The 15,671-nt window shown below is 43.2% G+C and overlaps 1 protein-coding gene across 3 annotated transcripts in view; it reads right to left on the bottom strand.

Moving 5' to 3' along the window:
• The window catches only part of HPCAL1 (hippocalcin like 1), a 125,756-nt gene extending 119,505 nt beyond the window's left edge, over window positions 1–6,251 (bottom strand). For 2 of the 3 annotated variants that reach the window (XM_054022824.1, XM_054022826.1), the window contains exon 1: window positions 5,788–6,251. The gene's annotated coding sequence lies outside the window, so the exon portion shown is untranslated. Of the gene's footprint in view, window positions 1–4,708; window positions 4,730–5,787 lie in introns of those variants that run through there. The other variant, XM_054022825.1, reaches the window with a different exon arrangement.
• Between the last annotated feature and the right edge of the window lie 9,420 nt (window positions 6,252–15,671).

Raw genomic sequence — 15,671 nt, 5'->3', positions numbered from 1 at the left:
TACACCATCAATCTCTGTCAAGAGTAATGTTTGTGTTTTCAATAAATTACAACAGCCTACAACTTAATCACTAGAACTAAACACACACCAAGACATTCACAATGAAGTGTTCCTGGCTTTCTTTTCGGGTAGTAGATTGCATACACCAACATGCTTGTGTCTGGGAAAGAACAAAAACAAACACCTTTACAAGATGATCAATACACTAGTTAATTTGTTACAATAGAAACAGTGTCCAAAAAAACAAAAATCACAATCTGACTTCTCAACCAGCTGCATGATCTTTAGCCCTTAAAGATGGCAAACTTGTCAGGTCATCTCACACTGTCAAACTCACTTCATACTTCTAATATTCAACCTCCCTCATAAAGTCTCCATATGTCTATACTGCACCATCTAAATGTTTTCTAATAACATTATTGGATACTTAAAAGGGACGCCATCTATTTTAAAAAGTCTTCTTTCTGAAGATGTCCATATTACTATCACGGAAATATTAGAGGCACCTTAGAGACTAACAAATTTATTTGAGTATAAGTTTTCGTGGGCTACAGCCCACTTCATCGGATGCACAGAATGGAACACACAGAAAAAAGATATTTATACATACAGAGAACATGAAAGGGTGGAAGTAGCCATACCAACTGTAAGAGACCAATCAATTGAGATGAGCTATCACCACATCAGCCACACCATCAGGGGCTCGTTCACTTGCACATCTACCAACATGATATATGCCATCATGTGCCAGCAATGCCCCTCTGCCATATACATTGGCCAAACCGGACAATCTCTATGCAAAAGAATAAATGGACACAAATCTGACATCAGGAATCATAACATTCAAAAACCAGTGGGAGAACACTTCAACCTCTCTAACCACTCAGTGATAGACTTGAAAGTGGCAATTTTGCAACAAAAAAAACTTCAAAAACAGACTCCAAAGAGAGACTGCTGAACTTGAATTAATATGCAAATGAGATACAATTAACTTAGGTTTAAACAGAGACTGGGAATGGTTGGGTCATTACACTAATTGAATCTATTTTCCCATGTTAAGTATCCTCACACCTTCTATGGGTCATCTCGATTATCACTTCAAAAGTTTTTTTTCCTCCTGCTGATGATAGCTCATCTCAATTGATTGGCCTATACTTCCACCCTTTCATGTTCTCTGTATGTATAAATATCTTCTGTGTGTTCCATTCTATGCATCCGATGAAGTGGGCTGTAGCCCACGAAAGCTTATGCTCAAATAAATTTGTTATTTTAAACAAGTACTCCTGTTCTTTCTGCGGATACAGACTAACACCGCTGTTACTCTGAAATCTGACATAGAGACAATTATTTTTCCTGGTTTGTTTACTGCATACCCATTCAGTTACGTGACTACACCAGGGCAGTCAATCTGCTTGGCTGTCTGTACAAGTATGCTACAACAGGGGCAAGAAAAGCCTTTTTAAAAATGCTATTGTAAAACCTGCAGAGGGCCTCAAAGGCAAGTGTAGGAACTGAGGCTACATTTACTTCATGCTTTTGAGTTGACTAGTTTTCAAGTAGACTCTCTCTCAGGTAGTTTGATCCAAAAAATACCGGGGTGGGTGGGAGTCTCAGTTTTCAACTAGAATGCTTCCTGCAGGAAATGTCTGATTCAGAGCAAAACACACTTTGGCTAATGTGAACTAGTAATAAGAATTCACTGAACTACTTGGTTCCTGCTTAATCATGAAAGGATCAGACACAAAAAGGACAAGGAAGAGCTGCATATATTAGGAAGAGAGGGAGTCACAGAGTAGCATTTGTGCTTTCTTCCAAGTTGGTAATTCAGATGCCTAAAAAACACATAGGTCTTACTAGTCACCTTATGAATTATAAAGAATACTTTTTAATAGCAATTACATCTCTCAGCCAGTGCACTCCAGAGGAATTACAGCACATCTCAGATTGTTAAATCGATTCAGCCTCAAGCTCGTACCTTATAGCACCACTGAAGTACTCAAGTACAAAGGAATGCACTTTTTATTGTATATTTGAACCAACAGATCTCCTGGTTAAAAAATAACAGAATGCTGAACTTCCAGAGACCCACAAGATTTCCAGAAGAATCATTTCAGCATTTATTCTTTCAGCTGTAAATTCGGGAGGCAGACAGATATTTGACTTCAATATTTTGTTTAAGAGTACTTAGATACTTTGCTATTATACTTTGAAGCAGAACATGACAACAGGCAGAAGACCTATTGGCTGGGAGACTCAATGTGTTGGTTTAGAGGATTATCATACCACCACAAGCTTGTGAAAGCTTTTGTTCAGCAATAGACTGGCAAAGTGAAGATAAAATAAGCTTATAGATTTGTTCAACTTCAACATGCTGCCATTCTATTGTAGCATTTGGAATTTCAGACATTTAAAAAACATTTTATGCTCATTAAGGTTAAAACTAACAGCTCTGCAAACTGAAATCCTACAGTCACAGACAACCTATTGCACAGACACCTGATGCAGCATGTTACTTCATTAATACAGTCAACATGATCTGGAGATTAATTTCTGTTGGCAAGAGGTAATTTACTTAACATGAGTTAAGCTCTGTTTCTTCTCCGTGCAGCCCAACTTCAGTATACATTTTCTGATGTAGACTACGTCCAAGAGGAACTGATCCTAGATCAAAACATTTTGTTTAATACTAGAAACTGAGGGCTGAATACAGTTTTAAAAATTGATTTCTCTTGCAGTCAAGGGATGACAGACTTTTAGTTGTTGAACTGACCTAAAGTCAGGTTTTAAGATCAACATACTCAGAAAAGCAACATCCCCAACATCAGCACATTCTACACTCGCACAGCTGTACATAGGCTGTATATCCAACGCATCACTCATCACCATAACATTAAGAAAAATCTACAACCCAGAAAGTTAAGCTTGAATTACTAGCACTTCTGCCCCACTCAAGTCCAAACAACGGATACATTATCTTTTTTTGGAATGTTACCATTTCTAGCCAGTGGCTCATGTGGCCCCCCTGGGGAAAAAAAACAAAACAAAAAAAACAGTCATACCCCAACTTTAATATCATTTGGACCACAAAGTAATCTGTATTATTAATTCAGAACAATAGTACCCTGCAGTCTACCACAAGGAAAGAGCTGTTAGGATGATCAGAGGTTTCCTCATGTCTCACTAGATTAGGGCAGGTTTCAGAGTAGCAGCCGTGTTAGTCTGTATCCGCAAAAAGAACAGGAGTACTTGTGCCACCTTAGAGACTAACCTCTTAGAGACCTGTTCTTTTTGCGGATACAGACTAACACGGCTGCTACTCTGAAACCTGTCATTATGCAAGGCACTGCATTCAGCTGTATGGAGTGGAAATCCATTTAAACTTGTTAGTCTCTAAGGTGCCACAAGTACTTCTGTTCTTTTTGTAGATTAGAGCAGTTCTCAAACTTCATTGCACTACGACCCCTTTCTGGCAAAAAAAAGTTACTACATGACCTGAGGAGGGGCGGGGACTAAAGTTTGAGGCCACCCAAGCCCCACCAGCTCAGGGTGAGGGGGCGGGACCCAAGCCCCAGGGTGTGGGAGCCAAAGTCCAAGGGCTTCAGACCCAGGTGGGGAGGGGGGCGGGCGGCGCTATAACCTGAGCCCTGCCACTCAGGGCTGAAGCCCTCTGGCTTTGACTTCAGCCTCAGGACTGTGGCTCGGGCTTTGGCCCCAGGTGATGGGGTTTGGGCTTTGCCTTCAGCCCCGGGCCACAGCAAGTCTAATACCAGTTCTGGCAACCCCATTAAAAAGGGCTTGCAACCCACTTTGGGATCCCGACCCAAAGTTTGAAAACCCCTGGATTAGAAGATATCTAACATTCAGTTGTTTGCATGCACCACGGAGCCAACTGTAAGAAAAAGAACATTCAGAAGTCACAGCAATATGCTTGTGGTTCTACTCGGCTTCAGATGGTCAAAGCTGTTCCCAAAGGAGAGTAGGCAGGGCACTTCAAAGTCATAGCAGATTAATTGTTCCCATGGCTTTACTTGCCAATGACAGCAGGAAGCACTGAAGCAGTGTTGGCATGAGTATGCAAGACAGCTTTATCATGATAGCGGTTTACTGAAACTCTCCATAGTCTTGATAGAGCTGCATTTTAGGCGATAGGAGGTTTTGAGGCAGAATTACAATGAATGGCTCAGAGCCACTGGAAAATACCCTAAATATTGAGAGGAGAAAGTGGGGAGAGAGAGTGCATTCTCGGTCTTCATCCCTCTCTCTCCCTATTACAAGAATTACAGTCACAGGTTTTTGTTTGCAGCTAGGTACATTATACTATGATCTCATGTCAAAGTTTATCTGTAAACATTCCTGGATGTGACAAAGTCCCAATTTAAAAAAAAAACAAAAACAAAACAAACATCTAGTGGTGACTAAACACCACACTGAGCATATACAGTATTTGAAGACAAAAAGGTTCCATTTCAGACACTGCATTACTTTCACTCAGGAAAGGGTTATTTGTATGGAAATTCATTGGTAAAAACATAAGTGTGCCATTTTATATATAATTTCTTGTAAATTTCAACATTTCATAATAACCTCAAATACTCACTCTCTTTTTCTACAGATCACTAAGCAAATGACAACTCTAATGCAAATGTAAATCAACAAAACCCTTTTCAGCAAAGAACCCACTAAAGTGTAAAAAGGTAACTGTTCAGACCTAGGGTCTCTCTCACCAGCCAGCCTGGCTTTTGTTTTTCTGAGCCGTCTCTTGAAGACGCCAGTAAAGGATCATAAAGACTTTCTGGAAGGACATTCTCTACAGTATGGCAAGTAGGAAGTTCCGTTTTTAAATAGTTTGTTTAAACACAGTGTAATGTTTATGCATTTGTAAGTCTGACTGGTAAAAGATTAACCATCATTAACGTGAGCCCTGGGGTTTCTGCATAACTTTAATCATCATATTTTTCTGCTAAATTAGACAATTCACATGCACGCCCACATACCCAAACACATACACACAAATATATATACACACACACACCTAGGTGCGTACCTGTAGTCAGGCAGAGAAAAAAGCAGCCCTTCTCATTTCACATACCCACAGTCAGAGTAGTGGTTTAACTCTGAAATCCAAAGGGGCTAGAGAAGGAATTAAATAGTAAATCTGCACTGTACAAACGCGCTGGAGAGAAGACTACTTTCGTAGATCATAAGGAAGGGTTTTGGGGAGAAAGAATGATTCATGGTGAGTTCAACAAAATGTATCATGATCTACTAGACTTAACAAAACACCACAACATTGTTAGGAAGCTACTGGAAAGATGGGTCCCCAGAACTGCTAAGGTCACAGACCAAAGGAGAAGGAGAGACTAACTCTGCTGACTGGAACCCTGGAGGAAAGGGGAAAGGGGAAAGGAGAAAGGACCCCACCCACCCCACCTTGTAGCGGCTTCCCCGGTGGAAGAACATGGCCAAAAGATGCACGCACGCACCCCACTGACAGCTGGCACCGACTGCATCGAGTTGGAGGTTTTAAACCCAAACTTATTGGAAAATCGCCGGCCGTATGAAAGGGGAGCTCAACTGTTGTAACCAGGCTGCAAGCAGGGTTTTGCATTTCCCCTATTCCCAAGACTAGGAGATGAGCCGATTAACTCCCCCCACTCCTCCCCGAGAAGGGTAACGGGGATGGGGGGGGGGGCTCACAGTGGGAGAAGAGAAAACAAGCATCAAGCCGAAGGCGGGTCCCCCCCAGCAGCACGCCAAGGGGGCACAGCCACCGCTCACTGCCCTTACCAGGTCCTGGGGCTGGGCTGGTCTCGCCGCGCTCCGGCTGCCGGGGTGGGACGCTCCCTCGCCTGACCCGCGCGAAGTGAAGCGCTCGCTGCTGCTGCTGCTCGGCGGCGGCCGCGGTCCCCGGAGCCGGGGCTCCGCTTCGGGCTGCGAACAGAGAAAGGCGGCGAGGAGCGAAAGAGGAAACGAGCCGCCGGCTCCTGGCAGGGGGAGGGAGCGGCAGCCGCCCTGGGACCCGCGGGGAGACTGAACTTCGCAGCCGCCGGAGGAGGGACGCTGGCCTGGCGGAGGCGGGTTGGCCAGAGCGGCGCTCTCCGCGCGGTCACTGACACTGCCCCATGCTGCGCCCCGCGCTGCCGCGGCGCAAACTCCGCGCTGGTCGCTGCCCCCGAACCCCCACTGGGCGCGACGGCCTATTGGCTCCGGGAGCGGACCAACTGCGGGCAGGGGGGCGGCGCCGTCGGGCCCGCCCCGCGCACCCGCCCCTCTTTGCAGGGGAGCCGCGGGGGGCGCTGGCGGCCCGGGGAGCAGCCGGTGCCTGCTACAGCAGGAACCCGTTGGTCTCTCCCTCCCCGCCCCACCACACCACGCTGTCCCCGGCAGGGCAGGAAGTACAGAGAAGTCCTGGAAAGTAGCGCGCGCTGCTGCATGCGGCGGGTTAGTGCACACACAGCTGCCCCCAGACGCCACGAGCCCGGCCCGAGCAGCGCTGAGTCCTCAGCACACGTACTAACACCCAACCCCCTTTTCAGAGTTCTGGCCTACCACCTGGGGAACCGAAACAAAGCCACGTGACCTATACATTCAATCAAAAAGAACCACAAGTCTTAAATTTCCGATCTTTCTGAGTAGTCACAAACAGCCCATGAGCAAGAATTATTCGCAGAAAATTACTTTGTCATTGTGACCAAGTTTGAATAAAGGGCAAACGAGAAAATTGTTAACTGCTCCCAGATCATTTGCAACAGAAAAGGACGCTACATTTTTGGAATAAGACCTTGGTTATTAGTTATTTCCTCAGCTCTATCCTCTGTCTTCTCTGTAACATATGAGAATGGGAGCTTTGTTTTCACTGTGCATATGTTACTAGGACACTTGAATCCTGCATCTGAATGCTAAGATCAATAGGTAAGCATGGGCATTCCCATTGTATGCACATAAGTGCCAGTTTGAGCATCCTATTGCAAGATCTTATTGTCCTATTAAAGTATCTGCATTTGGAAAATTGGACCCAGTGGGTGTATTTAGCCTACTTGAACATTTTTTAAATGACATACCTGCATTAACTGCATCCTTAATACTCTCGTATAATGGTGCAGTGCAATACACAAACCACAGTGCTTTAACTGCTTTTGTATCTCACCTTTATTTTGATTTTTGTCTTCTGCTTCTTCATTTTATTTCTATAGTGGGAAGAAAGAGAAGTCGAGACTAAATTAAACTCATCTATCTCCTTCAAACTATATATTGAATTTGATTAAGCATCAGACAACAGAAGCAGGTTCATACAGTGTTTAAACCAAATGATTCATGCAAATTAAAGTGTGTGTGTGTGTGAGAGAGAGAGAGATGCAATGCACGGTTATTTCTACTCCAGAAACATCTACTGTAATTACCTGTACTTCAGTAACAGTATTAAGACTCCTGTTAATGAATGTGATAGCACTACCTGCCCTCCTATCTTTAGAAATGACTAACTCAGGATATTAAAGGGATATGTACCTTTTAAATGATTCACTTCACATTAGAGCCATTTGCCTGCCACTGGTGAGCTTTTAGTAGCACCAGGCTACATCCGAAGAAGTGAGGTTTTTACTCACGAAAGCTTATGCCCAAATAAATCTGTTAGTCTTTAAGGTGCCACCAGACTCCTTGTTGTTTTTGTAGATACAGACTAACACGGCTACCCCCTGATACTTGACACCAGGCTTGGCTGTAATTTAGCAGTGTGTGTTTAATCAAAACCAGAGTTTGTATGATGGTCTTAAGCATTAATGCTTAAACAATTGCTTTTAACAATACCAGAAAAGAAAGGATGAAACTGATGGTTAGGATTAGAGTGCTTAGACCATTTCCCCTGTTTGCCTAATAAGCCCCATCACAGCTCTTGCAACTAAGGCGATCAGTCAGCAAGGGCCTCTTTGCCTCACTGCCTTGGAGTTTTAAGTCCCAATGACTTCAGTGGAGGTACTTCTGAGAGCCAGGAAAGCAGGATTTGGTCCTTAGTTGGTGCATTAGAAAAAAGCCCTCTGAGTCTGATCTTGCTCCCGCCGTAGAATGAGAATGGAAGCAACCCTTTGAACTTTAGAAAGAAGACTAATCTAAGGTCTGATCTTGTAGTCCTTAGTCAAACGGCACAATTGAGCACTATCGCACCAATCCTGCAAATTATTCTGCATAGTGAGGATGCTAGTGGCAGAGAATCTGCAATCCTGAGAGCATCCCTATGCCAGAAGCTCCCTGGTATCTAGCAGAGAGTTTCTGTTGGCCTGACCAGCTCTGTGTACCCCAACTCCCAGTTGTTATATCTGTCTCTAAAAGGTGTCATGTAATATGTCATTGGAAGACTAATAACTCAGTGATCATTAATATTCTTGCGTGATGTATGTATGGTCAATCCACAAAGATTTATATGGATATACTGGAATTATGACTAATATGTTTAAACCAGACATGTCAGGGAGAGCTGATAAGCATTTTTTTTTCCAGACAAGAGAATGTGGTTCCGTTGACCAAAGCAATGAAAACCACATTTGCATGCCAGGCTAAAAAAGCCATCAGGAGAGCAAGTGGGAGAAAAGTGATCACTTAACCTCAACGGGGGATGGAGACTTCACCCTAGGAAGTCTTCCTGACTCCTGAAGCAGGGTCAATGAACTTTGAGAGAGAGAGTTTTCAAAGATTTACTGGACTATAAAGAGAGGGGCAGAGAACCCCTAAGTGATCTTTCACCTAAGGAGACAAGGAAAACCAGTGCCTTGGCCTCTATGGGAATCCTAACTAAGAAGTAATCAGCCACAGTTGGAAAATGAAGATTGATGAGGAAACTACCTTGAACAAGGAATGTAACTTGCTGGAGTTAAGTGTTAGTTTTAGAAGTATAATTTTACCTTTTTGTGTAACCATGTCTGTCCTATCTTTTTGACCATATAAATTTGTTTGACTTTTTATCTAAACCAAGCCATGCTGTGACTGAACAGAAGTGAATGTTCACTCCAGTCAAGATAACAAGCTGCTAATTCTGTCTCTTTAAAGGAGCAGCACACTTAATTAGGAGAAAGTTGGACACTTCAGGGAGACAGTTTGGTGGAAATTTGGGACTGGGGGATGTTGGGGCAAACAGAAACTGGGCGGTGGAAGCCAGTAGGTGACCTTCATGCATGTCTGTTGGATGGCTGTGTTCAGGCTGTGAGCCACGGCAGTGTAGCATTTAAGGCATCCAGACAACCCATCACTGGTCTAGGTTGAACCACAAAAACTTTGTGGAGGAAGCCACCTGCATGGAATAGCTTGTAGGATCAGAGCCTAAGTTATTTCATGTGAGGTGTGTAGGGCAGTTACATTGATTTATGTAGGTACTACTTTATCAATCATCTTAAAATGAACAATGTGGCAATTGAAGAAACCTTGTAATTATTTTTTTCATCCTGCTTTAATCTTGCTTTTGCAAATCTCTTGCCAAAAGTCACTTGAGGGGATTTCAAATGAATTACAGTAATAAAGTCAGAAGCATCAGAAGGGTAGCCGTGTTAGTCTGAATCTGTAAAAAGCAACAGAGGGTCCTGTGGCACCTTTGAGACTAACAGAAGTATTGGGAGCATAAGCTTTCGTGGGTAAGAACCTCACTTCTTCAGATGCAAGTCAGAAGCATGTGTCTTTGATGGCAATGTTTTGGGAAATCTAAGGCCAGTTTGTCTACACAGGACTGTTTCCTTCCAAAAGCTGGCTGCATGTCTGTAAGTTGCAACAAATCTGTCCTTTTGGTATCAGATGCTAATGATTGAATCTTTGCCTGTGGCACTTCAGCACCTCGGTGCTCTCATGCTCTGCAATGCCAGCCAGGGCGCAGAAAGCAAACACACCTGAGAAATGCCAGCTGCACAAGTTGCTGTCAGCTACAGTACAGACAATTCATGTCACTTCAACAGAAAGAACTAATATCTTGTTTACATTGAAACAAATGCATATTTCTTTTTTCCAATTGTCTGCATTACAGGTCTGCAAAGTCATCTTAGTCCTCCTGTCCAAGCAAGACTGCTCCCTGCAGTATTTTCTAGTGTGCTGTCCAGTCCAGCTTTAAATGATCTAGCAGAAAGGGGTTTCTGCTACTTCCCTTCAGAGTCTCTCTCTCTCTCTCTCTAGTTTTGAATACATAGAGAGCAAATAAGTAAAATGTGCATGTGACATATAAAATGAACTGCACATTTTTTTAAAATACTGTTTAATGTGCTCTTCTTTTCCCACCACCCCCATTACTTGCTATGCTTGTGACTGTACCGATAACACAAGATTGATGTTTATTGCAAAACTATAACAAGCAGTGGCAATACCCTGTCACTGCATGATTGCTCTTTTTTCTGTCTGGGTGGTGCCTCTCTCCCCCGGCAAGGAAGAGTGAATTCTAAGAGCCGTCACAATATTGTGGTGATTGGAAACAAGCCTGAAAATACCAGATGTGAATCTGCACAGCTGGACAGAGAAAAAAATGTGCACTTCAGTTTCTATGATGTTATTAAGGTTGCCCCAGGGGTACCACAGTATCTATGTGTGACTAAGCATATGAACAGTGAAAGTCATAATGCGCATTTACATATAGAAACATGTATTTTGTATCTTTTTTAGATCAATGAAAGAAAGGACTAAAGCAGCATAAAGGAAACTTGGCTGCACAAAATGATTTTTCTTAGAGAACAGAGTGATCAAGTGCATAAATACAAAAAGCTAGGTCTGAATAAAGCTGACAAAGGCAAGGAAATTCTAGATTAAAAACGCACTTTTTCACTTTTAATTCCTCTGCCTGCTTATTGCATGGATCTCCAAACTGATTTTATAGAGCACATGTGCTTCAATAAATACAGTAGGCACAAAAGTTAGTTAATGTTTTCAGATAAGATTTGGTATGAAGCTTTCTTAGGTTTGAATATAGGAAAATCCTGTAAAAACAGATTACACCCTATTTCCCTCTGAAATGTTGTTGTGCATGGGATTAGGTTTAGTAGTTTTACAAGCCACTTATGTCACTTTGTTTGCCAGAATTTGTCATAAAACCCCCCCCAAAAAATACTAGATAGCATTTTAGCTATGCCCATAAAAAGTCCTACTAACATGAACTGGATTTGTCATGCTATTCAAGGTCTGCGTACACTACCCTTAGTTACATACATCTCATTGTCACAACGCCAGTCGAGTGCCACTCACCAGTCTGCTGTGAGGGGATCTAACCACTGGATCTGGTGAGCTTTAAGCCTCTGGCATCTAAACAGAATCCATGCCCTGCTCCTCACTGCGGATCCCTAGGCATACGCTAGGGGAGCACCTCCTCCTGAGAGCTGAAACCTCCCAGACCAACTGCCTAGACCCTGGGCTAGTACTGACCCCTTCAACTCCCCATAGCTTAAACACACACTCTCCCAGAACTCCAGCCACCTGGGTGTACTGGGTCCACAAGTTAGCTGTCAGGAGATCAGGTCACAGGCAATCAGACCTAGTGCTCAGAATGGGAGTCAGGCCTAGTGCTCAAAGTCCAAATGCCAAAGGTTGAGACAGGACCAGAACCAGGAAGTAGGGACGAAGGTCAGAATCCGAGACAAAGTCTGAGTGGCAGAGCCAAGGATCAAGACAGAGTTGGAGCCAGGAATCAGAGCAGAGGGTCAGAACCGGATTACCAGGAGCCAGGGAAGGCAGGAGCAAGGCTGGGAACAAACGGGATCTGGGTTGGAGCTGTGGAGGAGCAGAGCAGGGCTTGGTGAGAGACAAGCACGGGGAGGCAGACAGTCCAGGTGCAGGTGTGTTGAGCAGCCAGCAAGCTATGGCTGCTGCAGAACTTAAGAACCAGCCTGCTCACTTCCTTAGCCAGTCTGGGAGGGTGGCCTGTCAAGCAGCCCCGCTGGTTCATTAGGGTCTAAGGAGTACTGAGCAGAGGCAGCTGCAGGCCTTACTCCTGACATTAACTCTTCAAGGGCATGACAGATGTGACAGACTGCACAGGATTCTAAGACACCAGTGCTCTTTACTATTACAAGAAATACACAGATATATACAAAAATAATAAATCCTACATGTGTTTCCTCACCACTCCAAAGCATTCTTTGGGCTGCGCTCAAAGTCCTCCAGGCCATTCATGGTCTTTCTGCAACAGCACTTGTCTTGTCTTTTCAATCCTGGAGCCCCGTTTGCTTTTTCTGACCTTTGTTAGTCCTGCAGCTAAACCAGACCCCCTCAAAAGCATACAACCCGAGTACAGTAAAGGTTAACTACAGTCCAGTCTGGGAGGGATGTGCTTAAAGTATCTAGTCTGGGAGGGATATGCTTAAAGTCTTGACAGTTACGATGGATAGACAGAAGCATTCCGTGGAACAGCAATTTTCATAAGAACAGCTTCATACTATCTTCTCAAATTCACAAGATTCCCCTGAAGGTCACACTCCTCTTGCAGTTGGATCGGTACAGGTGGACCCTTACCGCTGTGCAGATTGACATGAAGGGTCTGCCGGCATGGATCTAATTGCAGTGTGCAGGCCCTAGTATGTACCATCTTGGAAATTCTGCCCTGCTGTTTCCAGACCAAGTAGCAGATTTTTCAAAATACACATGTAATGCATAGCCATTCATACCCGTGAATAACTCTTGGGCCTGCAGGATGGAATGGGGAGAAAGCTGAACATCAACATGCAATAGTTGCTTTTCATTTGTGCCACAATCCCTTCTTAAATACAGATGACTTGACAATTTCAATGTATGTTCAACATACCAAGACAGATTTTGTAGAGAAGGGTTCAAAAACTTCGTGATGACCACTGATCAGGAAACAGAATTTTCATCCAGTGGAAAACCAACATTTTGAAATTTCTTTCCGTTTCAAATCACGACAGAAAATTGAAATATTTCATGGGATGAAAAATTCCAAAAAGTTTCTAAATGACCATTGACATTATGAAACAAAACTTTTCATTCTGATTCTTTCAATCCGAAAATTGAAAATTTCTCCCCTGCAGAATTTTGACAAAAGCCACATTTGCACCTAGAAACAATTTTAGTGCAAAATATTTCAGCCAGCTCTACTTGTGATATATGGTCCATGCAATGATCTCATGCAGAGTCACTGGGCAAAGGTTCGCTTTTTGGAGAGAAGAGATGTCCTTCAGGAATCACTTCCCCTTCCCCAAGGCCATATGCCACTGACTTTCTCTTTACCTAACAGGTACAACTTTGAGTGTTATCCACAGGAATAACTCAAAATACACCCTCAGCCTCTGCAAGGCTCCCCGAGACGCAGCTAGCCCAGGGAACTAGGGAAACAGACTAGATCAGGAAGACAATGTGATCTAGTGGATAGGGCACTGAACTAGGACTAAAGGACTAGAACTAAGCAGCAGACTCCCAGTTGAGATTGAACATAAGGCGTACGTTTGTAATTATGAGAGTAATTACCCATTGGAACAATTTACCAAGGGTCTTTGTGGCTCCTCCATCAATGACAACTCTTAAATCAAGATTGGCTGTTTTTCTAAAAGATAGGCTCTAGGAGTTACGTTGGGGAAGTTCGATGGCCTGTGTTATGCAGGCGGTCAGACTAGATGATCACAGTGGTCCCTTCTGGCTTTGGGAATCTATCAGACCTGGGTTTTATTCCCAGCTCAGCCACTGATATGGTGAGCAACCTTGGGCAAGTAATTCAGTTGCTCTCTCTGCACCTTTTTCTGCTCCCACCATTTTCTCCTCTCTTGTCTATTTTGACTGTAAGTGCTACTAAATCAAAATAATACATCCCCACATAGACTTTGCAAGCCTTCTTATTTTTAAAAAACCATTTTGAGCAATGCAAGGATTTCCAAACAGGCCATAGTACTTCCAAAACAGTAGTGGCAAAAGATACAAACTTGACTCCTATTGGGGTGGGGTTTTTTTTTTTTTGTTTGTTTTTTTTAAAGTATTACACTCAACCTGTATATCAGGTTTCTGCTCAGGAAAGACTGCCTACACCCATAAAAGAGGACTTGCTGCTCTTGCGAAATCTTGCAGGGTTTTTGTTTTGTTTTTTTAAAGGTCAATGAATTTTACAAGAATAGTGACAGGGAATTTGGAACACTTTCCACATGATGATCTGGGCCCCAATCCTGCAAGTTGCCTTTGCAGTTGGGCTCTTGTGCCTGTATGAAGCCCCACTGGAGCTCTGTGTAGGTGAAGGAGTCTGCTCATATGGAGATTCTTGGAGGATCAGGGTCTACAGCTCAATTCTGCAACTCATCTGGATCATTACTGACTACAACTGAGCTCTGCATGGGGCCGGTTATTTATTGTAATGGACTGTGGGTCTTGAGCCTAAAGTATGGGGTGCTTTATTATACCTAAACCAACATATAATATTTTTAAGAAGTTAGATTAAATTCTGCCCAAACATGGCAGCTATGGAGAGCTCTTGTCTTGCTCCTGTTGGTAATTAAGGAAATGAAAATCACAGGGGAGGAAATTAAAAATACCAATTAAAAATATTTTAAAGACAAAAAAGTTAGTAATTTTTAAAAGGAGGGTTATTGCAGAAAAGAGTATTTAAGTAAGATGTTAAAAATAACTCAGCACATTGTTGGCATTTAGCAAATACTACAAGCTAATCATTAAATTAGGATTATGATTAAAATGTTTAAATATCATCTGACTTCATTGCAGTGGGAGCAGAGAGTTGGGAGCAGTCCCCTTGTCACAGCAGCAAGGCCTCAGTTCTGCAAACTGCAAAGCTCTCTGGCTCCAGTCCAGCAAAGCACAAAGAATGTGCTTACCTTCAAGCACATGAATAGTCTCATTTAAGTCTTTACTAGGAAGAAAACTGCATTCTCACCTGGTGTTACCTAACACAAGATACCTATCATGTGATACAATCCCAGTGAAGTCAAGGCAGTTGTAGTTTTAACTTGAGTTCGCAGGTTAGTGTAAACGCTAGGCTCCCCCTTAGTCTTTATTTTAATCCACTTGCACATGTGAAAACGTTTTCTTTACTAGGATTGTACTACATATAAACTAGCACAAGGCAAAACCACACCTTTTTCCTCTAGCCCAATGAGATAAGTATTAGCTTAATTTTAAGCACACCACTAAAGTGCTTTGCTGGATTTGGGCCAGTTTCTAGGACCAAGCCCTAAATCAGGCACAGAAGCTACTTTATAGGCTAAGGCCACCTGGTGCTGCCCAGCCTGTCATAGAATCATAGAATCATAGAATATCAGGGTTGGAAGGGACCTCAAGAGGTCATCTAGTCCAACCCCCTGCTCAAAGCAGGACCAATTCCCAACTAAATCATCCCAGCCAGGGCTTTGTCAAGCCGGGCCTTAAAAACCTCCAAGGAAGGAGACTCCACCACCTCCCTAGGTAATCCATTCCAGTGTTTCACCACCCACTGTCTGTGTAGCTTGCCATTTTTCCTAGCATGACCAGATTTTCAGAGAGAAAAACTGGGCCTAATAGTAGCAGGAGAGGAAGGCAGTTCAGAGACTGTTTATTAGAGCTAGGCAGAGACCAGATTTTCTGATGTGTGAGAAATTCCAGGATTTCAAAACGGGACAAAAACAAAACATTTCAAGAGTTCCCACGAAATGGAAGTCTAAAAACAAATGAACAAACAAACCAAAATCTTGATCCAGGTTAATCAAAACGTTTCATTTCAGTAAAAAGCA

Source organism: Malaclemys terrapin, chromosome 3 (genome assembly GCF_027887155.1).
Source record: "Malaclemys terrapin pileata isolate rMalTer1 chromosome 3, rMalTer1.hap1, whole genome shotgun sequence".
Lineage (NCBI taxonomy): Eukaryota > Metazoa > Chordata > Testudines > Emydidae > Malaclemys > Malaclemys terrapin.
Note: the sequence above shows the minus strand (reverse complement) of the source record. Positions and strands in the feature narration are given on the sequence as shown.